Source organism: Stegostoma tigrinum, chromosome 5 (assembly GCF_030684315.1).
Source record: "Stegostoma tigrinum isolate sSteTig4 chromosome 5, sSteTig4.hap1, whole genome shotgun sequence".
Taxonomy (NCBI): Eukaryota; Metazoa; Chordata; class Chondrichthyes; order Orectolobiformes; family Stegostomatidae; genus Stegostoma; species Stegostoma tigrinum.
The window spans coordinates 128,538,678-128,564,282 of record NC_081358.1 but is presented as its reverse complement, the minus strand read 5'-3'; the positions used below and the strand labels follow the sequence as shown (position 1 = coordinate 128,564,282).

The 25,605-nt window shown below is 42.9% G+C and overlaps 1 protein-coding gene across 1 annotated transcript in view; it reads right to left on the bottom strand.

The window, feature by feature from the left end:
• Nucleotides 1-25,605, bottom strand: part of LOC125451757 (anion exchange protein 2-like) — a 259,376-nt gene that overhangs the window by 230,500 nt on the left and 3,271 nt on the right. The gene's annotated exons all lie outside the window — the stretch shown is intronic.

Below are 25,605 nucleotides of genomic sequence, written 5' to 3'. Positions count from 1 at the left end.
GCCTTTCCACCACCAATGCAGTTCTCCAAATCCAGACTTACGCGAATTCACAAGAAAACAATCTTTTTTACAAAGAAATAAATTAAAATTGTAACAACTCTACCAACGTAAAAACCAGCATCTCTCTGACACTCTCAAGTGACGGTCAGTAATATACAATAGGATTCTGATATTCACATGCTGTAAGATTAGCCTCATCAGCAACCTTGGAGAAAACACCCTGCCAGCATTTACTTTGTCAAGCCCGTTAAAAAAACAAAACCAGAAATTGCTGCGAAAACTCAGCAGGTTTGGCAGCAGCTGTGGAGAGAAAGCAGAGTTAACATTTCAGATCCAGTGACCCTTCTTTAGAATTAACTGCAGCTAGGAAAATGTTGGTATATGTGCTGAAGATGGAGAAGGGGTTGGTGGAAGAGTAAACAGTAGGCAGACATGGAGCCCAGAGACAATGAACAACATTTGGATAGACAAAGGAATGGGTCAAGGTCTGCTTGGGGGAATCAACTGCTTCTAATTTCTGTATTTATTAGTGACTGATAATGGGATAGTTTTGGAGCAGCCCATATGACAACAAGACCTGGTATGTCAGGATTGACATAAGGACAGAGGAGAAGGCGCTTCAGTCCCTAAAATTGTTGAATGCAATATTGAGTCCAGAAGATTGCAGAGACCCCAAGCAGAAAAATATGACGCCATTCTTCCCACTTGCACCGAGTTTCACTGGAGCACTGCAGCAAGCTCAACACAGATGTTGAAATGGTAGGCAACAGGAAGCTCAGGGTCATTTTGTTGACAGAACTTATGTGTTCTACAAAGCAATCACCGAGTTTGTGCTCTGTCTCCCCAGTGCAGAAAAGAGCACATTAAGAACAAAGAGCAGATATGTGTAATGGAGATATCCTGCTGGGCGCGGTGGAAATAGCAGCTAACGATCCTTTGGATTTGATGGCTGGTGGGGTGATAAGAGAGGACCAGGAGAATCCTACTGCTGTTGTGGGAGGGAAGAAAAAGAAGTGTGGGCTGAAGTGAGAGAGATAGGTTAGACCCGGCTGAGGGCCCTTTCGTCCATGGTGGTGGGAGTCCTTGTTTGAGGAAAAAGGTGGGCATTTCAAATGCCCCCCTGTAGAGGCTGGCATCATCGGCACAGATGCAATAGTTGTGAGGATGAAAAGTCAGGTAACTGCAGGAGTCAATGAGCTTGTCATGGAACCTTATAAATCCTGTACATTTCAATGAAATCACTTCACATTCTTCCAACCACCAGTGAGTAGAGTCCCAACCTGTTTAGCCTTTGCTCATAAGACAATTGCTCCATTTCAGAGATCATCCTAGTGAGCATTCTCTGACCTACCTCCAAAGAAACTGCATATTTTCTGAAACAAATAATGTATCCAAACTTGCTGAAAAATACAAAAATATGTGGGAAGACATGTTGTGATGAGGACATAAAGAAAGTGAAGAGGATACAGATATGTTGAAAACTGAATCAAAGTTTAGCAGATGAAGTTTAAATTTTGTAATGCAAGGGGTCACGCACTTTGGTAGGAAGAAGCAAAGGCAGGGTATTACTTAAATGGAGAAAGACTCCAAGGAAGTGCAGCCCAGAGGTATCTAGGTATTATTGTGCACCAAACACAACAAGCTATCACAAAAACAGAAATTGCTGGAGAAGCTCAGAGTGTCTGGCAGCATTTGTAGAGAGAAAACAGAGTTAATATTTCGGGTGAGTGACCCTTCTTCAGAACTCCTTTTCATGCCAATAATTCTTTCTATCCTGAGGGATAAAACTGAGACCTTTGCTGAGTACAAAATGTTCAACATCAGCCAGCAAAAGGTCAGAAAGGATAGTAAATATGTGACAAAAGGTAGAGTTTGGAGAGGGGATGGAGACAGAGGGAAAGGTAGGGTAGGAAGGTTCCACAGGGTTGTTGGTATATCTAAGTTGTTGCACCTTGTGTCCTTTAATATCGGAAGAGAAAAAGTTTCTTCTCAGAATGTCAAATCAGCCAGAGAATGAAGTGAAACTGGTGGAACAGGGCAGCTCTGAGCTCGCGTGAGGTTGTGTTGATGGAGAGAGAGGTCAAGAGTGTGTACGCACTATGGAGTGTGGATCTCAAGATGCGTCGCATCCACAGTTCTTTCAGTTTTTTTTGTAACTAAATAAAAATCCCACCATGCAGGTGCAGCAAGTAATTAAGAAGACCGAGTGGAACTTTGGCCTTTATTCCTCAAGGATTATAGATTAAAAACAGGGAAGTCTTGTTACAACTGCAGAGGATGTTGGTGAGGTATTGTGTGCAATTTTGGCCCCCGTTTTTCAGAAAATACATACTGATATTGCAGACAATTGAAAGGAGAATCACCAGGCTGACTCCTTGGATGAAGGGACTTACTCATTGAGAACTGCTAAACAGGTAGGCCACTTGTCATTTGAGGGGTGATCTTATTGAAAAAATACAAGATTCCAAGGGGGCTTGACGGGGTAGATTTTGAGATGATGTTTCCACAAATGGTGGAATCTTGGAACTAGGGAACAGTTAAGGGGAAGCTCATTTAAAATTGAGACACAAAGGAATACCTCCTCCCAGAGGGTAGTGTACACCTGGAATTCTCTACCACAGAGAGTTGTAGAGGCTAGGTCATTGGAAGTGTTTACAGAGGAAGTAGATAGAGGAGTTGAAGGCTACAATGAATGGTACACAACAGCAGAGGCCGGAGGCAGGTCAGTCATGATCTTGTTCAACTGGGGGCCATGCTTGAGGGGCTGAATGGCCTATTCTTGCTTTTGTTTCTGACGCTCCTATGTTTACGTTAGTATTTACCTAGAATTGTCCTGATGAGTGTAAGATGATAAGATTGAGAAAATGTGTCTTTTTATGCACCATATCAATTCTGTACCATCATGTGATGTTAGGCTCACAAAAATCTATCAAAAACAATCTTAAGATTAACAATTGAGCCAGCATTAATTGCCATTTGCACTAAGTTGCTGCTTCCAAATTTCTGCAGGAGCATAATACTACAGCTGGTGAAAATGCTGGAAACACTTTTTGGCATCAAAATGCTTAGGCTCATGAAAAGATCAAGTTCTAAAGCTGTGTCTTCTAGTCCTAGATTCCCCAGACTTAAGGGGACTTAAGGTAAATGGAGAAAAGCCAGCTCTTCCCCTTAAAAAAAATCTGTCATCGCAATTTAACCTGTGGACCCCATTTTGGCAAAGGTACGCTATTCTGTCAGAGACCAAGAGATCCCCACCCAGAGTTTATGCCAGAACTGCTCAAAATACTCCAGGTGTGGTCCAAGCAGGACTTTGTACTGCTGAAGCAGAACTTCTACTCCATTGTATTCGCATCTCGACATAATAAAGATGCAAATATAATATTCATGAAATGGCGATATATCATTCTAATGACAAAAGCTTAGACATGACCAACCACAGCAATAACGCAATACTTCAGGAGGAGGTCAGAGCCTGTGTATTCAATAGTGAGACACTCACCTCCTGACCCCCAAACAAATACCAGGCATGAGGAAGGTGGGTGACCCAAAACATCAACTTTCCTGCTCCTCTGATGCTGCCTGGCCTGCTGTGTTCCTCCTGCCCCACAGTGTTATCTCTGGCTCCAGCATCTGCAGTTCTTGCTACCTCTGAGTGATGGAGTACTTGCTATTTACTGGACTGAGGCAACACAGGAAATAGGAGCACAAGCAGGCCATTCAGCCCTTTGAGCCTGCTCCACCATTCAGTAGGATCACAGCCAATCCTCTATCTCAAAGCTGCATTCCTGCTTTCTCCCCATACCACTTGACACTTTTAAAATCGAAAGAAATATTTCTTTCTTGAATAGTCTCATTGACTCAATGATTATTAATCCTGTGAAGGAAAGCTCAAATTCTGCTTTGGCAAGCATCTGCAGTATTGTACTTTTATTCACACACAAACATAGAAAATAGGTGCAGGAATAGGCCATTCAACACTTCTAGCCTACTCCACCATTCAATATGATCATGGCTGATCATTCCACTCAGTATATTGTCATAGAGCCAAAAGCAGACTCTTTGGCCCACGTCCTCCATGACGACCAGGCTTCCTAAACTGAACTAGTCTCACTTGACCACACTTAAGAAGTGCAAGAGCAGCCAGAGATCATTGCACAGATTACTGCCAACAGCACAAGTAGAAAAAGCGATAAGTTCCTTGATTGAAAATAGTGAGTTAGGCAGGAGGGTCAAAAGCAGGACCTCAAGGGTAGTAATCTCTGGATTATTGCCGGTGTCATGTGTTAGTGAGAGTAGGAATAGGAGAATAGGACAGATGAATGTGTGGCTGAGTTGCTGGCACAGGGGCAGGGACTCAGATTTTATGATCACTGGAGTCTCTTCTGGGGCAGATGTGACCTGTACAATTGGGACAGGTTGCAACTGAGCTGGACGGGACTGATACCCTGGTGGGGAAATTTGCTTGATCTACGTGGCAGGGTTTAATCTAGTCTTGCGCCGGGTTTTTTGGGGGGTGGGGGGGGGGGGGGAGATGGTGGTATCTAAAGACAGCAAAATAAATAAAGCAGTCAAGAGCGTGGCAGAGTACAAGGAGAAAAGACCAAATAATTAAGAGGCTTGACAAGTAAGGCAGTTAAACTCAGGCCATGGAAAGCAACATGGGATTGTGATATCATAGATATTACAGAAACATGACCGAGGGAGGGACAGGACCGGTAGCTCTATGTTCCGAGGTATAGATGCCCCGCAAGGACAGAAGGAAGAGCAGCATTTTTAATTAGGGAAAACATCATGGCAGTTCTTAGAGAGGATATTCCTGGGGGATTGTCCAGTGAAGCTTTATGTTTGGAAAAGAGAAATAAGAGCACAGTGAAGGTAGGTTGGATTAATACTCACTGGAGTTTAAAAGGAGGAGAGGTGATCTTATTGACATGTAAAATTCTGAGGGGGCTCAACAGGATAGACGCTGAGATGATGAATCCTCAAGGGGGAAAATGCAAACTAGGGGGCACAGTTTCATAATTAGGTGTCTCCCGTTTAAAATGGAGATGAGGAAACATTTCTTCTCTAAGGGATGGCCACGTTTGTAATTATCTAGCTCAGACAGCAGCGGACACTGCACACTGAATGTTTTCTTGGCCAAGTTTGACAGATTTTTCATTAACAAAGAGCCAAGGGATATGGACGGCAGACAGGAAAGTGGAGGCAAAACCAGACCAGTTACCATCTTACTGAATAGTGGAGCAGACTCAAGGGGCCAAATCTTGTGATGGGTTCAGGCCTGAAAATTGCCCACTGTCATGAGGGTTTAGCAGCAATTCCTGCTTGCTACTGTTATCGCCTGGTACAGGTGTTAGAGTGGTCTCCAGTTTTGGGTGAATTTAGTTCCAGCTGTGATACTTTCGGCAGTCAAGCAGACCTATCTTCTGCATAAAAACCAACATTTTCCTAGCTACCAACAGTTCTGAGGAAGGGTCACTTGACTCGAAATGTTAACTCTGATTTCTCTTTACTGATGTTGCCAGACCTGCTGAGCTCTCCCAGCAAATTCTGTTTTTGTTTGTTGTTGACTGGGAAAACCCATTTTGGTCTCTGATTAAGAAACTTAGAAATGTGGTAATCAGAGAGGATGATCCCAATCAACTGCGACAGAACATGTAGCTAAGGCAGATAAGTGGCAGAATAGGAAGAGGTGTATAGGAATACACTCTTACAGAAGGAATAGGGAGAAGTATAGACAGGTTTCCTCTTGTAGAAAAATCTCAAACTAGAGAGGTATAGACAGGGTGGATAGCAAGAAGCTTTTCCCTGACTGGGGTCTCAATTACTAAGAGTCATGATTTCAAGGTGAGGGGGGAAAAGTTTGAGGGAGATATGCGTGGAAAGTTCTTCACGCTGAGGGTAGTGGGTATTTGGAATGCGTTGCCAGTGGGGGTGGTAGAGATTGGCAAGATAGCGTCATTTAAGATGTATCTTGACTGATATATGAATGGGCAAGGAGCAGAGGGATACGGATCCTTGGAAAATAGGCGACAGCTTTAGATAGAGGATCTGGTGCAGGTTTGTAGGGCCAAAGGGCCTGTTTCTGTGCTGCACAGTCAAGGGGGCAAGCAGTATCAGTGGAACCTTGTGACAAAAAGTCAGCGACTCTTTCTCACCTTGTGATTTGCTGGAAACATCATTTTCTCTGTCCTCCCTTTGCTTCTCTGAGCTTTTACATAATTCATGCCACAGGTCAGGGTTTAACAGCATGTCAAAGAGAGCGCCTCTGTGTGAAAATAAGTTCCTGCTAATGAGAAGGCAGCTGAACAACCTCCCCAAAACAGAATAAATTAATAAATAAAAATTTTGACAGCACCAATGGGGAAAAGCAAGAATATTGGAAAATAAATGGGTCAGGCAACTAATGAGCTCTGTATAAACCAACTGGCTGCACAGTTTCCGAGGGATTAACTTGTTCACAAACATTACTCTCTGCCTGGCCCTCAAGTGAATCCTGAGAAGTTCAAAAGCCCTGAATTCTCATACAATTCATAGTACTGGGCTGGAGTGAGCAGAGGTGAAAGGGGAGGTGCAACAGGAAGAAGTCGAATATCAAACAAATGAGTTTCATGTCCATCTCCAGTTTGTTAAAATTTGTTCTGGGAACATACAAACATATAAACAAGGAAAAGGAACAGGCAATTCAGTCCACTAAGCCCGCTGTGCCATTCAATAAAATCATGGGTAATCTGACTGTAATGTAAAATTCTCATACAAGCCTAGCCCTGATAATTTCTCAACCCCTCACTTAATGAGAGTCTATTCAACTATGCCTTAAAAATAAATATTCAAGGCCTCTGTTTTTACTGCATTTTCAGGAAGAGAGCCCTTGGGACTCTTCAATAGACAACAGACAATAGGCAATAGACAACAGGTGCTGGAGAAGGCCATTCGGCCCTTCCAGCCAGCGCCACCATTCATTATGATCATGGCTGATCATCCACAATCAGTATCCTGTTCCTGCCTTATCCCCATAACCCTTGATTCCTCTATCTTTAAGAGCTCTATCTATCCCTTTCTTGAAAGTATCCAGAGACTTGGCCTCCACTGCCTTCTGGGGCAGAGCATTCCATATATCCACTACTCTCTAGGTGAAGAAGTTTCTCCTCAACTCTGTTCTAAATGGCCTACCTCTTATTTTTAAACTGTGTCCTCTGGTTCTGGACTCCCCCCATCAGCGGAAACATGCTTCCTGCCTCCAGATTGTCCAATCCCTTAATAATCTTATACGTCTCAATCAGATCCTCTCTCATCCTTCTAAACTCAAGAGTATACAAGCCCAGTCACTCCAATCTTTCAACATATGATCGTCCCGCCATTCCGGGAATTGACCTCGTGAACCTAGGCTGCACTCCCGCAATAGCAAGAATGTCCTTCCTCAAATTGGGAGACCAAAACTGCAAACAATACTCCAGGTGCGGTCTCACCAGGGCCCTGTACAGCTGCAGAAGGACCTCTTTGCTCCTATACTCAATTCCTCTTGTTATGAAGGCCAGCATGCCATTAGCTTTCTTCACTGCCTGCTGTACCTGCATGCTTGCTTTGATTGACTGATGTACAAGAACACGCAGATCTTACCCACAGCGAAACAATTTTGCCTCATCTTTGTTTTAAATGGTTAACCACAGACGTGTTAATAGTGATCTCGACAAAAAAAAAACAAAGAAAATTACAGCACAGAAACAGGCCCTTTGGCCCTCCAAACCTACACCAATCCAGATCCTCTATCTAAAGCTGTCGCCTATTTTCCAAGGATCCGTATCCCTCTGCTCCTTGCCCATTCATGTATCAGTCAAGATACATCTTAAATAACGCTATCTTGCCAATCTCTACCATCTCCACTGGCAACGCATTCCAAACTCCCACTACCCTCAGCGTGAAGAACTTTCCACGCATATCTCCCTCAAACTTTTCCCCTCTCACCTTGAAATCATGACTCTTAGTAATTGAGACCCCAGTCAGGGAAAAAGCTTCTTGCTATCCACCCTGTCTATACCTCTCTAGTTTGAGATTTTTCTACAAGAGGAAACCTGTCTATACTTCTCCCTATTCCTTCTGTAAGAGTGTATTCCTATACACCTCTTCCTATTCTGCCACTTATCTGCCTTAGCTACATGTTCTGTCGCAGTTGATTGGGATCATCCTCTCTGATTACCACATTTCTAAGTTTCTTAATCAGAGACCAAAATGGGTTTTCCCAGTCAACAACAAACAAAAACAGAATTTGCTGGGAGAGCTCAGCAGGTCTGGCAACATCAGTAAAGAGAAATCAGAGTTAACATTTCGAGTCAAGTGACCCTTCCTCAGAACTGATGGTAGCTAGGAAAATGTTGGTTTTTATGCAGAACGCAGGGTGGGGAGAAGAGATAAGGAGTAAACGATAGGTGGGGATCGAACTCAAAGAAGTGAAGAACTGATAAAAGAGTGGATAATGATCTGGTTAGGAGGGTGAATAGCTGTTAATAGAGACTATTAGTTCCTAACAATGGTTCATGCATAATAGCAGACAAGTTATTAACAAATAAAAACTGAAAGAACTACAGATGCTAAATCAGGAACAAAAACAGAAGTTGCTGGAAAAGCTCAATCGGTCTGGCAGCATCTGTGAACAAAAATCAGCTTTAATGTTGCAGGTCTGGTGACCTTTCCTCAGAACTGAGATCTTGTGAGGTAGTGCATTTGAAGACATAAAAGGCCTGGTATATGTGAATTGAGATAAGGACATGAGAGAGCTCAAGCCCTAAAGTTATTGAACTCGATATTGTGTCCAGAAGGCTGAAAATGTGGTGACCAGATTTTTGATAAGCAAGGGCATGAAAGGTAACCAAAGGTAAAAATGCAGAGAGATGAGATTCTTATTACCTACTCTCTGCTCTTAACTCGTATGGTGGTATTTGAACTTGAACTCTGGAAACCAGAAACCACAGACATTTTACCACATGAAAGGTGCAGTAACAATATGAATAGTCCCTGCTGATATTCTAGGACCAGAACCAACACAACAGTAGCAGGGTAGAATTCTACAGGCACCCTCATAGTTTGACTCATTTGTGACCAGGATGGGAACGCATCAGCATTCAGCTTGCCCCCAGTCCGTGTTTCACTCATTTTCTGCAATGTGAAAATAGATACTGAATCGTTCCTAACTATTAGGAACAGGACCACCGTCTGAATTCGCCTTGTTACAAACTCAAAAGAATGGGATTAATCCTGTTGCTTCAGCACAAACCTGGGACTGAACCTACTTATCCACTGCGTGAAGTGGTGCCTGACATCAGTCAACAGCTGGGCTCAAATTTTTAGGGGTTCCCCTTGTTCTGCCCTCCCCACCCCTACAACAGGAAATGGTTTTGTTTATCTAACCTTTGAATCTGAATATTTCAACATTCTGACTGTAGGCTTTTGTACTACAAAGTATCTATGCCTGTCAATAGAGTTTAACTCTATGTGCCCCGAGATTGGTGCTATGTCAAGCTCTGAGCATCAGTCCACTCTGCGGCGGTGATAACACAGAAAACAGGAGCAGGAGAAAGCCTACAGGCATTGTGCTTGTAATTCTCACAAATGTCAGTCGCTTCAAGTCAGCAGCTTGTGACACTAACTGCAGAAAACTGGAAGATTAGACTTATAAGGAGAGGTTGGACAGGCTGAGATGTTTTCTTTCCCCCAGAGTACAGTAGGCTGAGCAGTCACCTTATAGAAGTTCATAAAATCACATGCAGCATCAATAAGATGAATGACCAAGGCCCTTTCCCCACAGTAGAGGAAGTACAAAACTGCAGAGCATTGGTTTTAGGTGAGAGGGGAAAGATTTAAAAGGGACCCGAGGGGCAACGTTTTCCACACAGAAGGTGGTGCATATATGGAACGAGCTGCCAAAGGAAGCCATAGAGGCAGGTATGACAAATTACTGCAGCATCAATTCAGGGAGAGATAAGAGACCAGATTTGGAAGAATGTAGAGATCTCAGAATAGGCCTGTAGAGGAGACAGTGAGGAGAGGAGTGAGCCAATGGATTGATTTGATAACAACACATATTCAGAGTTGAACTTGTCAGTGCTCATGGGATTTGATCCCAACAGAGCTCAGAGCAATCAGAAAAGAGAGTGATGGGGAAAAGAATGATCAAAAATAGCACAACCTAATCCCAGCTTAACCACTGGGCAGTGACTTTGCACTAAAAACTGACTTAAACTAAATTGAGACTACTTCAGTGGATGGAAACATCCGGAGAAATTACAAGCTTGATGCAAGAATAAGTTATTTTAAAATATGTCAATAGCTGATTGCTCACTGACAAAATATCCACAAACAACACGGGAGGAAATGACAGTTTTTAATGACCTGTGTCACTGACCTCGACAGGAGGTTCAACAGTTCTTCTTACGTCAAAGGGACAGTGTCGAAGGTGCTTTATTCTGGACATTACCCCATGCTGTAGCTGTCCCGGGAGTGTCTGATAAGACAACTCAGATTTATATCATACATCTTTCCCAGAATGAAGTGTCTCATGATGCTTTATAAGAGTCAAACTCTGGAAGCCTAACCATTCAGTGAAAGAAATAGAATTCTGGGCATGCGTCAAAGGAGCAAAGTGATTTGGAGAGGAGGGAGGGAATTAGAGAGTCTGTGGAACTCTAACTGAAGATATGACTACTGCTGGTGAAGCAAGTATAATTGAGATTGCATCAGAGACCAGAATTGGAAAAGTACAGAGATCATAAGATATAGGAACGGAAGGTGGTCATTCAGCTGCGCCATTCAATGAGGTCATGGCTGATCTGATAATCCTCAACTCCCACTTTCCTGCTTTTCCCCTATAATACTCGATTCCCTTCCTGATGAAAAGATTTATCCATCTCAGCCTTGAATATACTTGATGATTCAGCATCAACAACCCTCTGCGGTAAAGAATTCTACAGTTTCATTACCCTCAGATGAAATTCATCCCTTTATGTATCTTAAACGTGTGAATCTTTATTCTAAGTTTAAGTCCTCTGGTCCAGGGCTTTTCCACACGGGGAAACAACTCCTATCATATCAAATCCCTTAAGAATCTTGTTAGGTTTCAATAAGGTCACCTCTCATTCTTTGAAATTTGAATAACCGACCCAACCTACTCAACTCTCCTCATAGACCATATCTCCGTATTAGGTATCAAACTGGTGAAACTCTCTGCACTATCTCCAATGCCACTGTATCTTCAGTATTCCAACTGTGGTCTAACTAATGCCTTACGGAGACTTCACAAAACCTCCCTACTTTTAAACTCCATTCCCTTTGAAATAAAGGTCAACATTTCATTTGCCTTTATTATCACCCGTTGAACTTGGGTGCTAGCATTTTGCGTTTCATGGAAGAGGGCTCCCAAATCCCTCTGTTTTGTAGCTTCCTGCAGTCTTTCTCCACATAAAATAATATTCAGTTCCTCTATTCTTCCCACAAAAGCAAATAACCTCATATTTCTCCACATTATATTCTGTTTGCCAAGATTCTGCTAAGTGACTGAACTCGTCCATAACCTTCTGCAGATTCCTGTGTCATCCTCACCAATTGCAATTCCAACTAATCTTGTGACAGAGAAAGCTGCAAGAGTTTACAGACGTAGGGAGGAGTGTGGTAATGAAGGAATTTGAAACCAAGGTTGGCAATTTTAAGATCAATAAGTTGTTTGTCTGGAATTAATATAGGTCAGTGAGCATAAGGGTGATCGGAGAGCAAGAGCTTGTTGCAAGTTAAGACAAACCAGCACGGCTTTATATAATTCCAAGTTTATCGAAGACAGAACTTAGGACAACAGCCAGGAGCATGGTGAAATAGTCAAGTTTTGAAATAACTAAATGCTGGGTGTGGATCAAAGTCTATCAATTTTCGACTTAAAATAAATTAAGATAGCATCTATTGCCTCTTGTGAAAGAAAATTCCAGTTTTCCAACCCTTTGTACAAACAAATAACTCTCAGCTTAACCCTCCAAATTGTGTGGCAATCATTTAAAAAAAACACGACAAACTCAAACAGAGGAAAACATTTCTCTTGATTAATTCCTTTCAAAATCCTGAAAACTGATATCAAATCTCTCCTTAACATTTCACACTCCCAGGGAATAGTTTATATAATCTCCCCTCATGAACAAACAACTCTGAGCCCTGATAAAATTCTCATGAATTTATACCGCACTCCTTCTAAGGTGTACAGCCCAGAACTGTACGCAGTACTCCACATGTGGTTTGCAGATAGAGTCAGAGTCATACAACATAGACAAGACCCTGTTCCCAAACTAAACTTGCATTTGGCCCATATCCCTCCAAATCTTTCCTATTCATTTACTTATCCAAATGTCTTTTAAATGTTGCATACATCACTTCCCCGGACTGTTTGTTCCACACAGGAATCATTGTGTAAAAGGAAATTGTCCCTTATGTCCTTTTTTTAAACTTATATCTCTCACCTTAAATATTTGCCACCCCCCAGCTCTGTTTTGAACTCCCTCACCCTAGAGAGAAGACCCTTGCGATTCACCTTCCTATGTACCTCATGATTTTGTACACCTCCATAAGGTCACCCTTCAGCCAACTACACTCAAAGGAACAAAGTCCCAGTATATCTAGCCCCTCCTTATAAATCAAAGCCTCCATTCCCAGCAACATCCCAGTAAATGCTCCAGCTGTACACAAGCCTGGTTCGGCCACATCTGGGGTATTGTGTCCAGGTCTGGTCATCTCATTACAGGAAAGATGTGGAAGCATTGGAAAAAAGTGCAGAGGAGATTTACCAGGATGATGCCAGAAACGGAGGGAAGGTCTTGCAAGGAATGGGTGAGAGCGCTAGGGCTTTTTTGTTAAGAACGACAAAGAATGAGCGGTGACTTGATAAAGGTGTACAAAATGATCAGAGGAATAAATCGAGTAGACAGCCAGAGACTTTTTCCATAGGGTGGAGGTGGCTATTATGAGGGGACATAGTTTTAAAGTGAATGGAGGTAGATATAGGGGAGACATCAGAGGTAGGTTCTCTATTCATAGAGTGGTAGGGGCATGGAATGCTTTGCCAGAGCGGGTAGTGGAGTCAGCCTCATTAGGGGCATTTAAGCGGCTATTAGATGGGCATATCAATGATAGTATACAGCCGGGGTAGAAGTTAGACTTCAGGTTTAGGGTAAAAGTTCGGCACAACATCATGGGCCGAAGGGCCAGTACTGTGCTGTACTGTTCTATGTAAATCATTTTTGAACCCTCTCCAATTTAATAATATTTTTCCTATAGCTGGGTGACTAGTACTGCACTCAGTATTCCAGAAGAGGCCTCACCAATGTCCTGTACAACCCCAACATGAGACTCCAACTCCTACACTCAAAGGTCTGGGCAATGAAGACAAGTATGCAAACACCTTCTTAACCACTCTGAATTCTTTGCATCACAGGTAGACAAAGAATTATGTACCGCAACCCTTAGGTCTTTCTGTTCCACAACACTACCCAAGGCCCTACCACTAATTATACAAGTCCTGCCCTTGTTTGTTTTACCAAAATGCAATACCTCACATTGATCCAAATTAAACTCCCCAGCCCAATGACTGAATTGATCAAGATCTCTTCGTAGTGTTAGATAACTTTTTTTATTATCCACTATCCCACCAATTTTAGTGTCATCCACAAACTAGCTAACAATGCCTATGTTCTCATCCAAATCATTTATATGAATGACAAAAAGCAGTGGACCCACCACTGATCCTTGCAGCACACTGATGGTTACAGGCCTCCAGTTTAAAGAACAACCCTCTACCACCACCACCAACACAGTGTGTCTCCTATCAGCAAGCCAATTTTGTATCCATTTGGCAAGCTCACCCTGAATCCCACATGATCTAACTTTACTAATTAGTCTACCAAGCAGAACCTTGTCAAAGGCTTTACTAAAGCTCATGTAAATAACATCTACTGCTCCACCCTCATCAGTCTTTTTTGGTTACTTCCTCAAAAAGCTCAATTAAGTTTGTAACATACAATTCCCCTCACATAAAACCATGCTGACTATCTCTAATCACTCCTTGTTTCTCCAAACGTGTGTAGATCCTATCTCTCAGAATCACCTCTAACAACTTGTCCACCTCGGATATAAGACTCACGGGTCTGTAGTTCTCATGTTTCTCCATGCAGACTTTCTTAAACAAAGACACAACATTAGCAATTCTCCAGTTCACCGGCACTTTACCTGTAGTTATACATGATATAAATATTTCTGCTGTAGGCCCTGCAATTTCCTCCTACTTCCCACAACGTCCTGGGATATACTTAGAACATAGAAAGGTACAGCACAGTACAGGCCCTTCGGCCAACGATGTTGTGCCATGGAATAATCCTAATCCAAAAATAAAATAACCTAACCTACATTCCCCTCAATTCACTGCTGTCCATGTGCATGTCCAGCAGTCGCTTAAATGTCACTAATGACTCTGCTTCCACGACTACCACTGGTAAACTATTCCATGCGCTCACAACTCTCTGGGTGAAGAACCTCCCTCTGACATCTCCTCTATGCCTTACTCCTAACACCTTAAAACTATGACCCCTCGTGGCAGTCAATCCTGCCCTGGGGAAAAGTCTCTGGCTATCGACTCTATCCATGCCTCTCATTACCTTGTACACCTCGATCAGGTCACCTCTCTTCCTCCTTCTCTCCAGAGAGATAAGTCCAAGCTCAGTCAACCTCTCTTCATAAGACAAGCCCTCCAGTCCAGGCAGCATCCTAGAAAACCTCCTTTGTACCCTCTCCAAAGCCTCCACATCTTTCCTATAATAGGGCGACCAGAACTGGACACAATATTCCAAGTGTGGTCTCACCAGGGTTTTGTACAGCTGCAGCATAACCTCGCGGCTCTTAAACTCGATCCCCGTTAATGAAAGCCAAAACACCATATGCTTTCTTAACAACCTTATCCACTTGGGTGGCAACTTTGAGGGAGCTATGCACTTGAACACCAAGATCCTGCTGTTCCTCCACACCGCCGAGAATCCTGCCTTTAATCCTATATTCAGCATTTAAGTTCGACCTTCCAAAATGCATCACTTCGCATTTATCCAGATTGAACTCCATCTGCCATTTCTCAGCCCAGCTCTGCATTCTGTCAATGTCTCGCTGAAGCCTGCAATAGCCCTCGATACTATCAATGGCACCTCCAACCTTTGTGACATCTGCAAACATACTAACCCACCCCTCAACGTCCTCATCCAAGTCATTTATAAAAACTACAAAGAGCAGAGGCCCAAGAACAGAGCCCTGCGGGACACCACTCAGCACTGACCTCCAGGCAGAATACTTACCGTCTACAACCACTCTCTGCCTCCTGTCAGCCAACCTATTCTGAATCCAGACAGCCAAATCGCCCTGTATCCCATACCTCCTGACTTTATCAATGAGCCTGCCATGGGGAACCTTATCAAATGCCTTGGTGAAGTCCATGTACACCACATCCACTGCTCGACCCTCGTCAACCTGTCTCGTGACTTACTCAAAGAACTCAATAAGCTTTGTAAGGCATGACCTGCCCCTCACAAAGCCATGCTGACTCCCTTTAATCACGCTATGCTTTTCCAAATAGTCATAAATCCTATCCCTCAGTGTTCTTTCCAAAACCTTGCTGACCACAGACGTAAGACTGACTGGTCTGTAATTCCCTATTCCCTTTCTTGAAAAGAGGAACAACATTTGCCTCCCTCTAATCTTCCGGTACAACTCCCGTGGAGAGTGAGGAAGCAAAGATCTTCGCCAGCGGCTTAGCAACCTCCTTTCTCGCTTCCCAGAGCAACCTAGGATAAATCTGGTCTGGCCCTGGGGACTTATCAATCTTAATGTTTGCCAAAATTTCCAGCACATCAACTTCCTCAATCTTGATCTGTTCAAGCCTGTTTTCCTGCTCCTCAAAGTTCTCATTCACAACAAGGTCCCCTGCCTTAGTGAAAACCGAAGCAAAAAACTCATTTAGAGCTTCCCCTATCTGCTCAGACTCCACGCACAAGTTTCCTACGCTATCCCCGATCGGCCCTACCTTCTCCCTGATCATTCTCTTATTCCTCACGTATGAGTAAAATGCCTTCGGGTTCTCCCTAATCCTTCCTGCCAGGCTTTTTTCGTGCCCCCTCCTGACCCTCCTCAGTCCACTTGTGAGCTCCTTCCGAGCGAGCCTGTAATCCTCTAAAGCTGTGCTAGACCCTTGCTTCCTCCACCTTATGTACGCTGCCTTTCTCTTTTTGACAAGAAGCACATCTATACCCGTCATCCAAGGCTCCTTAATCTTACCCCTTCTTACCTGTCTCAGAGGAACAAATTTATATATCACTCGCAACAACTGCTCCTTAAACAGCCTCCACATGTCTGCTGTGCCCTTTCTGTGGAACAATTGCTCCCAATCTGTACTTCCCAACTCCTGTCTGATAGCATCATAGTTTCCTTTGCCCCAGTTAAATATCTTCCCCTGGCAACTGTTCCTTTCCTTTTCCATGGCTATGGTAAATGTGAGGCTGTTGTGGTCACTGTCGCCAAAGTGTTCTCCCACAACGAGATCTGACACCTGTCCTGGCTCATTGCTGAGCACCAAATCCAAAATGGCCTCCCCCTCGTCGGCCTGTCCACATACTGAGTAAGGAAACCCTCCCAAACACACCTGACAAAAACAGCTCCATCCAAACCATCTGCACTAAGGAGGTTCCGATCAATATTGGGAAAGTTGAAGTCACCCACAACAACAACCGTGCCACGTTTGCACTTCTCAACAATCTGCCGGCCTATGAGTTCTTCGATCTCCCTACTGCTATTTGGGGGTCTGTAGAAAACCCCCAGTGAGGTGACTGCTCCCTTGCTGTTCCTAACTTCCACCCATACTGACTCAGTCGACAACCTTCCTCGGCAACCTCAGCCCAAACCACCTCAGTAGACGAGTCCTCAAAAGGTTCTTTCAGCCGCCGTTATATTGTCCTTGACCAACAAAGCCACACGTCCCCCTCTTTTACCACCTTCCCTGACCTTAACAAAAGATCTAAACCCTGGAACCTGCAACATCCATTCCTGACCCTGCTCTATCCATGTCTCTGAAATGGCCACAACATCAAAGTCCCAGGTACCTATCCAAGCTGCAAGCTCACCTACCTTATTTCAGAATAAGGTCTTGATCAGGTCCTGAGGTTTATCTAGCTTTCTATTTTCTAAGACCTCTAACACTTCCTTTTCTGTAAGGTGAACTGTTTTCAAAACAACGTTTATTTCCCCTAATTCTCTAGTCTCCATTTCTTTCTCCACAGTAAAAAGAGACAACATAATATTCGTTTAGTATCACTCTCATTTCCTGAAGTTCAACACATGAATGACTTTGTTGATTTTTAAGGGGACTTATTTTCTCTCCAGTTGCTCTTTTGTTCTTAATGCACTTGCAGAATCTCTTTGCATTAACCTAAACCTTATCTGTCAAGGCCATCTCATATCTCCTCTTTGCCATCCTGATTTTCCTCTTCAGAATGCCGCTACACAGTTCATACTGTTCAAGAGATTCATTTGATCCCAGTTGTCTAGAATCATATACTGAATATTTCTTATTCTTGACTAGAACCTCAATATCTTTATTCATCCATTGTTCCCTACTCTTACAAACTTCACCCTTCACTCTAACAGTAATATAATGCCTCTGAACTTCCGACACACTTGTCAGTTGTCCCTTTATCTGGAGTCTAATCCAATCAATTTGTGAAAGATCTTGTCGCATACTACTAAAATTTGCCTTAGTCCAATTAATAACTTTAAATTTTGTGGAGGGATTATCCTTTTTTATAATTGTATTTGTTTTAAGATAGTTATGGTCACCAGTTGCAAAGTGTTCCCCTACTATCACCTCAGTCACTTGCCCTGCCTTAACTCCCAAGTGGTGGTCAAGTTTTGCTCTTTCTCTCGGAGGTATGCTTACATATCAATAAAGAAAATGTCTTGAACACATTTAAATTCTTCACCATCCAAGCCTTTAACGCCATGGCTGTCTCAGACTATGTTTGGAAAATTAAAATCCCCTATTACAACCCTATTATTTTTACATATATCCGGGATCTCTCTACATATTTGCTCTTCAATTTCCCTCTGACTATTGTGGGGCCTACAGTTCAATCCTATCAAGGTAATCATCCCTTTCTTATTTCTAACTATACAGCTTCACTGGATGATCCTTCAGAAATACCCCCTCTAAATAGAGCAGTAATGTTTTCCTTATTCAAAAATGCCACTCCCTCACTCCTCTTGTCTCCCTTTCTATCCTTCCTATAGCATCTAAAACCCAGAACGTTGTGCTGACAGTCCTGTCCTTCCCTCAGCGAAGTTTCCGTAACAGCTATGCCGTCGCAGTCCCATGATCGCATACATTCATGAGATCATCAGCCTTACCCGCAAGACCCCTCACACTGAAATAAATGCAGTTTAATCCTTCAGTTAGTTCAGTGTCTGACTTTAATAACTAAATTGCTCTTTTCTGATTCAGAACCTTCCATAACTGCCTTTCTATTTTTACTGCTACTTAGGATTCCCCCACACCGCCTCTCTACTAGATTAAAGGCTCCGAAAATAGAACAAGCAAATCTCTCTGGCAAGATGTTGGCCCCTTTCTAGTTCAGGTGAAGCCCATCCCTTTTGAACAGGTCTTTTCTGCCTCAGAGGAGTTCCCGATGATCCAAAAATCTTAAACACTGCACATTGAAAAAAATGGTACAGCAACTGATTTATCTACCCTGTTTGTTTATTCCTAATTTCATTAGAACGTGGCACCAGATATAAACTCGAGATTGTTACCTTTGAGGTTCTGCTTTTTAACCTTCTACCTAAACTCTTACATAAGATCTGTGGAAACAGATTCAATCGTGACTTTCAAATGAGAACTGGGTGCACATTTGAAGGAAACTAAAGTAAAGGGCTAAGGGGAACAGAAGTGGAGTGGGGTTAATTAATCTTCCAAAGAACATATTTACATTCAATGGGCCAAATAGCTTCCTTGTACACTGTGACACTCTGACCTACACTATTCAAGGCCAGGTAAAGATTCAGACTGAATCACAAGCTCAAGGATTAGCTCCTTTTGTGAAGCTGGTTGCAAAATTCATAAAGTTGGACATTACTTTCAAGCTAAAGTGATTACGTTTTTTGAATGTTTTCGAAACCTATCATTTTCATGTCCCAGGAATGTAAAATACTAGTTTTCTCCGAGGAAGAATTCCTGAAATGGATCAAAGCCTCCACTAGTAAGAACCTAATTCAAGCCAGACAGTCAGCGTCACTTTAATCACCGATCAATCACTCCCGAACACCTGGAGAGTGCAATTCACATTCCCCAGGCCCAGAACAAGGCGCTCTCACTCACTCTCCTGAAAACGGAAACTGCTCAGCTCTTCCCCAGAGAAAGCTGAGTTTGCTTGGACAGATCTGGGCACCACACCTTAGGAAAGATAATCAGGTCCTTGAGGCTGCTCTGCCATTTTAGACAATCAAGGCTCAACTTATCTCGGCCTAAACTCAACAAGAATCAAGGAGGTAGATACAGAGAAACTACTTGGCTTTAACACCCTCATGTTTCCACAGGTAGCTCAGTTCCACATCAACCTCTAATGGAAAAGTACATTCTGGCCGGTTAGAGGGTAAATCAGTGTTCTGTAGCCCTGGACTGAGGTGGCACCCCTTTTCCCTTTGCCAACTCAGCAAACCTGACCACCAACAGAGGGCAGCAGCAACAACTAAAAGACTGGGGAAAATAAGAGGTGGTCTCAAGGAGACTTAAAGGCTGCAAAGGTAGCGAAGAGGAGGGATATAACAGACCAAGGACAAGACAGCAAGACAAGGTTCACTCACTAACATTGCAGACAGTTCCCTCGCCCGACAATGAAGGGAGGAGTTCTCCTCTAGTCTTATTCATAGGCCTGCAATATGAAACTCTCATCCTAAATCTTCACAGTTTTTTTTCAACTAAGACCTTCCTGATTACAAATCATTTTCAGCAAACATGTCCAATGCAGTCACAAGTCTTCACACCATGAAGCAATCCGTGTCCACATGCAGCAGGACCTAGGCTATACTTGAACTTGGCTTGATAAACTGGCAAGTGACACAGTGACCGCCTTTAATAATAAGACTGTCCAACGATCTCTCCACTGTTGAATGTTCCCACTATAAATATCCTGGGAGGGAATGTGTGCAATTCCAACAACACTCAAAATGTTTGACCCTATCCATGACAAAGCAGCCTACTGGATTAGCACCTCATGCACCACCTTAAACATTCATTCCCTTTACCATCAACACAATGACAGCAAGATGTTTCCTTCTACAAGATGCACTGCAACAATGTGCCCAGGCTCCTTTAACTGAACAGGCTTCTGATGCTGCATTCAGAAGCATAAGAGCAGATGAAATGTGGGAACACCACAAGTTCCCCTGCAGGCCATTCACCATCCTGTCTTGGAAAAGTATCACCATTGTTCACCGTCATGGGTCAACATCCAAAGTTCCCTCCTTTACAGCAATGTACGTGCACCTACACCTCATGCACTTATAGAGGTTCCAGTGGGCAGCAAATCTGTAAATTTTAAAAATGAATCTCAGTAACGATTTTAATGGCTAGGCCAGCATTTGTGTTCTGAAAAAAAAGCTACTGGACTCGAAATTTTAACTCCACTTTCTCTCCACAGATGCTTCCAGAACTTCTAAGTTTCCCCAGCAATGTTTTGTGTGTTTCAGATTTCCAGCATCTGCAGTTCTTTATTTTACGGCATTGCCTGCCCCTAATTTCTTAGCAAACAGTAAAGAGTCAAACACATCGCATTGCTGAGGCGCTGGAGTCATATGCAGGCCAGACCAGATAAGGCAGGCAGATTTTCTTCCCTAAAGGATATTGGTGAACTAGATGGGTTTTTTTAACAACAATTAACGGTGGTTATGTGGTTACCATTAAGCAATTTTTTTTCAATTCCTTATTTTTAGTTAGTTCAAATTTTTGGGATAGAATCACATATGCCCCACTGTGTAGACAAAGGCCCATCGAATCTGTACCAACCTTCCAAAGGGCCTCCCACCCTAAGCCCATAACCCCACATTTACCATACTTAACCCACCTAGCCTGGACACAATGGGGCAATTTAGCATTGACAATCCACCCAAATTTTACATTTTTGGGTTGAGTCAGTCATACAGCACAGGAAAATTCAATCCAACCCATTCATGCCAACCAGCTTTCCTAAACTGAACTAGTCTCATGTGCCTGCATTTAGCTCATATATTGCTAAACCTTTCCTATCCACGTAGCTGCCCAAATGCCTTTTAAATGTTGTTATTGTACTCGTCTCTACTACTTCCTCTGGCAGCTCATTCCGTATAAGTACCACTCTCTGTGTGAAAATGCTGCCCCCTTTAGGGCCCTTTTAAATCTTTACCCCCTCACCTAAAACCTATGTCCTTATTTTTGGACTCTGCTACCCTGTGGAAAAGACCTTAGCTATTCATCTCATCTGTGCCCCTCATGATTTTACAATTCTCTATAAGGTCACACCCCTCAGCCTCCTAAACTCCAGGGGAACAAAATCCCAGCCTATCCAGCCTCTCCTCATAGCTGAACTATTCCAGTTTCAGTAGCATTCTTGTAAATCTCTTTTCACACCTTTCCAGTTTAATGGCATTTCTTCCTGTAGTGGGGGGACCAGAATTTAAAATAGAAGCAGACGGATTTTCATAAATCCTGTGAAGGCCTTTTTTTCAAAGAAATGGTCAGGAAAATCACTTGGATAGTAACTGAAATATCAATTTCTCAGGATGCTTCAGTCAACTGCCTGCAGAAACCTTATCGTGTTCATGGATAAAACATTTATACTGAACAGAAAGTAATTGAGAAACTCAGCAAGTCTGGCAGTATCTGTGGAGAGAAATGCTGAAGTACAGTCATATTGGACTCCAAGCATTAACTGCATTTCTCTCTTCACAGATGCTGCTAAATCTGCTGAGTCTCTCCAATACTTGGTTTTTAGTTCAGACCTCCAGCATCAGCAGCATTTTGTTTGTAATAAAATGTTTATGTAGTTGAGTTTATTACAGGTATCCAGAAGTGCTTGAATGGAAGTCATGCAGTTAGAACTGAGAAAGGTTAAGCCATCAGGATTGTGAGAGGTTCATACTTCCAGAGTTAGAAAGGAATCATAAAAAAGGTAATAAAATGTGAGGCTGGATGAACACAGCAGGCCAAGCAGCATCTCAGGAGCACAAAAGCTGCCAAGCAGCATCTCAGGAGCACAAAAGCTGCCAAGCAGCATCTCAGGAGCACAGGTTTGGTTGTTTCTCTGCTTTTTGTAAAATAAACTTATCTTCTGTTGCTGAAGAACATCTGCAGTTTCTTGTGACTAACCACCATGTGAACCAATTACAATATTTAAACATATGATGTATCAAGTCAGGTTCATTCTGGGATCTGCCCTTTTCGGTAATGACATCAGCTGGGAGCATTATACCACCCATTCTCAAGGTTAATTAAGGAAGAACAATAAAAGCTAGCCAAGCTAATGACACCCATGTCTCATGGTGAAATGAAAGGTACCAGTCTTACATAACACACCACATCTCAGGGCAAACGATATTAAATACCACTGGTCACAATTCAACTGGACACTGTACAAAACTTCACATGACAACAAAGTGTGGAGCTGGATGAACACAGCAAGCCAAGCAGCATCTTAGGAGCAGGAAAGCTGACGTTTCGGGCCTAGATTTTGGAGCTTGTGTGGTCCACGTTGGTGCCGTTGGGCTGCGGGGCTCCCGGGCGGAGTGTGGGTTGCTGTTCCTGCAACCTTCGGGTGGCATCGTTGTGGCACTGCAGTTCAGAACCCTCCTCCCCGCCGCCATTTCTGATGAAGGGTCTAGGCCCAAAACGTCAGCTTCCCTGCTCCTAAGATGCTGCTCGGCCTGCTGTGTTCATCCAGCTTCACAACTTATTATCTCGGATTCTCCTGCATCCGCAGTTCCTATTATCTCTTCACATGACTAGGTTTCACTGGCTGCAAGTAACAACACAGACAGGTTTGGACTTGAGAAAGTAACACAGAACAAACAGCCAGCAAAAACATAGACAACTAAATTGTATATTTGTATCTTCATGTAATTTCCAACCTACCTCAAAGCTTGTAGACAACAATATAACATTACTGAGCCTGCCTGGAACTGTTTAGAATGAGTGAGCCATGTCTGTGTAAACAGTGAAGTGGTCAAGGCTCTCTCCATTCTGAGGACAAATTCAGAACACAAATGAATGTGTTTAAATAACTCATGCAGGGCACCTTCACACTCATTCTCACACCTAAGAGTATGTTTTGGAGTTACTCTTCAGCTGGATGACAGGTCAGCGCAACATCGAGTGCCAAAGGGCCTGTACTGTGCTGTAATGTTCTATGTTCTATGGATTTCCAGGTTAACCCTCAAAATTACAGATCCAATGGGCAGCTTCGACCTTCACTTTGTGCTTACCCAATCAGAAACCAGTACTGATCCGAGGAAATGGCATTAGAATTGATCTCTGCATTTTTAGAGTCAGGCATGACCCAGCCAGGTGCCATTCCTAATCAATGCAGTCATGACAAGGTCTACTGCCCTGATTCTCCCTGGACAATCAGCAACAAACCTCTCTTTGGAAGGGTAATTAATCAAGGAATCTTAACCAAGTCAGCCAACTTTATCAAGATGTGAAGATGGGGACTTGCAGATTATATACTTGACTTGTAGTGGAATTGTCAGTTCCACCTCCCCCATGTCCACAGGGAAGGAGGCCTCACTACCCACTGACCATGTGGAGAGGGGTGTCGCTGCTCCCTGTGCACTGGAGAGGGGTGGGTTCATTGTCCAGCATTTCCTTTATATTTTCTTTCTCACATCAGTCCACTCTTGGTGGCAGTACGTTCTACTTCCTCAGACTGAAACTCTGGAATTCCCTCCGCCAACTTCTGTGGTTCTACTGCTTAAAGAGACCCATTAAAACTACCCTCTAAAGCAACATTTTATCACATGCCTCAATATCTTCTTCTGTAGCCTCAGGCTCAAATGTCTAAAGGGCAACGATTGTCTGTAGGATATTTTACAGTAAAGTCCCAGTATCAGAGCAAACCTGTTTGTGTTTAATGAACAACACATTTCTTTTTGGAACTATTGGAAGTTGGACAGCAATATATAGTTAAAATACCAGGAGAATTTCACAACGTGAAAATCAATTTTTTTGGCTTTTGTTTCTTTAGTTGTCTGAGTCATGCATATGTGTGCGTGTATATTGTGGATTATTATTGAAATACAGTTTAAGTTGGGTGGCCAGTTACTATTCAGCAGGTGTGTGATGCAAAGCAATGCCAACGCATTGGCTTTAATTCCCACACTGACTGAGGTTATCATGAATGTCTTGCTTTCTCAATCTTCCCCATCCCATGCTCTCTCTAAGTTCTCTGCGATTGTGATAACTTTGTGTTTTACCTTTGGTTTAAGCTGCACTGTAGACCAGAAATCCTTTCTTTTCTCTGCCATTTGTTAAGGTTAAGTGAGTTATAGAAATAGTTACTTTCTGATAATGACAGAACCATTTCAATAAGTTCATGGCTGATCTTACATTCCTCATGTCCATTTCCCAGCGTTTTTCCTGGAACCCTTGATTCCCCGACTGATTAAGAATTTCTCTCAGCCTTCCCCACAGCTCTCTGTGGCAAGGAGTTCCAAAGATTTTCAACCCTCCAAGGAAAAAAAAAATACAATTCCTCCTCATCTCCTTCATTCGAAGATATGCCTTCTAGTCCTAGACTCTCCCATGAGCGAAAACATCCTCACAGCATTTCCCTGTCAAGCCCCATAAGAACCCTACAGGTTTCAATGAGATCACCTCTCATTTTTCCAAACACCAATGAGTAGAACCCCAACCTGTTTAACATTCACTCATAAGACAATCCATCCAAACCAGGGATCATCCGAGTGAACTGGCTCCAAATAAATATTTTTGGAAATAAGGTGGTAAATCTGGTCATGGTACTCCAGGTCTGCACCTGTACAGTTGCAGTAAGACTTCTGTACTCTTATACTCCAACCTTCTTGAAATTAGGCCAGTATTTCACTAGCTTTCCTGATTGCCTGCTGCCCACGTGTGCTAGTTTACTGTGTTTTATACATAAGCGCCCCCAAATCCCTTTGTGATCCAGTTTTCTGCAGTTTTTCTCCATTAAAATGAAACTGTCCTTCTGTTCTCCCTTCCAAAATGATGAACTTTACACTTTCCCTCATTATGCTCCATTTGCCAATTTTCTGTCTCAATTTTTCCAACATCTCTCTGCGAACCGATTTTATCCTTCGCTCAACCTAAACTTTCCACCTAACTTTGTGCCCTCTACATATATCGCGACAGTATGAAAATTCATAATTCTTAAGGGAAAGATTAAGCAAAGAAACACTGGACCAGAAAACTAACAGCTCATTGAGAGCAGTGGGCCCTGTATTAAAGATTGTGGGAGCACATGACATAATTTATCACAAGAGTCCTGA